This window comes from Labrus bergylta, chromosome 1, assembly GCF_963930695.1.
Source record: "Labrus bergylta chromosome 1, fLabBer1.1, whole genome shotgun sequence".
NCBI classification, from domain to species: domain Eukaryota; kingdom Metazoa; phylum Chordata; class Actinopteri; order Labriformes; family Labridae; genus Labrus; species Labrus bergylta.
In genome coordinates, this window is record NC_089195.1 from 35,170,895 (window position 1) to 35,171,303 (window position 409).

Genomic DNA, 409 nt, shown 5'->3' on the forward strand with positions numbered 1-409 from the left:
AGGGAGAGGATACCTTGAGAGTGATTCACTCTTCTGCTCAAATCTGTGCCGTCAAAGGATCAACAGTGGAGATACCCTGCACCTACACATACCCATCAACAATAAGACAACAAACTACTGTAGTTCAGAGCAGATTCTGGTTTACTAAAGACAGGTATGGACCTGTAGATGTGAGAACAGACCCAGACTACTCAGGTCGTGTTGAGTATCTTTTTCATGAGAACGTCTGCACTCTGAGAATCAAAAACCTGACAGAGAGAGACTCAGCTGTTTACAAGTTCATGTTCACAACAAACCAATCAGGAGGAAGTTTAACTGGTGATGAAGGAGTCACTTTGTCCATCACAGGTAACATTCTCATTTTAAGTATTTTTCACACATTTTCAGCATTAAGTGTATGGAGAACTTT

The 409-nt window shown here is 41.1% G+C and overlaps 1 protein-coding gene across 2 annotated transcripts in view; it reads left to right on the top strand.

Annotated features, from left to right (window-relative positions):
- The window catches only part of LOC114919747 (sialoadhesin-like), a 9,370-nt gene continuing 8,961 nt past the window's right edge, over positions 1-409 (top strand). For both annotated transcript variants that reach the window (XM_065959930.1, XM_065959932.1), the window contains exon 1: positions 1-409. This exon is cut by the window's right edge and continues 1,191 nt beyond it. The gene's annotated coding sequence lies outside the window, so the exon portion shown is untranslated.